Consider the following 436-nt stretch of genomic DNA (forward strand, 5'->3'; position numbering starts at 1 on the left):
TGGCAGGCAGATTCGTTACCACTGTGCTGCCTGGGAAGCCCTCATTACTATATTATGTCATGTTAGAAACTGTAAGGAGAAAAATTGTATACATGATTATCTCCATAAGTGCTGGAAAATGTCCTTGAAAAAGATCAGCATCCCTTCCTAATAAAAACACTTATGATTATAATAACTGGTACTTTCTTAACAAGACCATATTATGTTCCTTAGTTCTAAAGCCAATATCTTACTTAATGGCAAGGCACTAAAGCAAAGTCAACCATCATTTCCATTACCATCAACACTGTACTGGCAATGTCAACCAAGCAATTAAACAGAAGAAACTAGAGGCATAATCAGAGGAAAAGAATAAATAGAATTATCTCTAGGTGCAGATGTTATGATCTTATACCTGGAAAACCCTAGAGAATCAACAATAACTCAATCAGAGAAG

Source organism: Bison bison, unplaced genomic scaffold, assembly GCF_000754665.1.
Source record: "Bison bison bison isolate TAMUID 2011002044 unplaced genomic scaffold, Bison_UMD1.0 scf7180017864035, whole genome shotgun sequence".
NCBI lineage: Eukaryota > Metazoa > Chordata > Mammalia > Artiodactyla > Bovidae > Bison > Bison bison.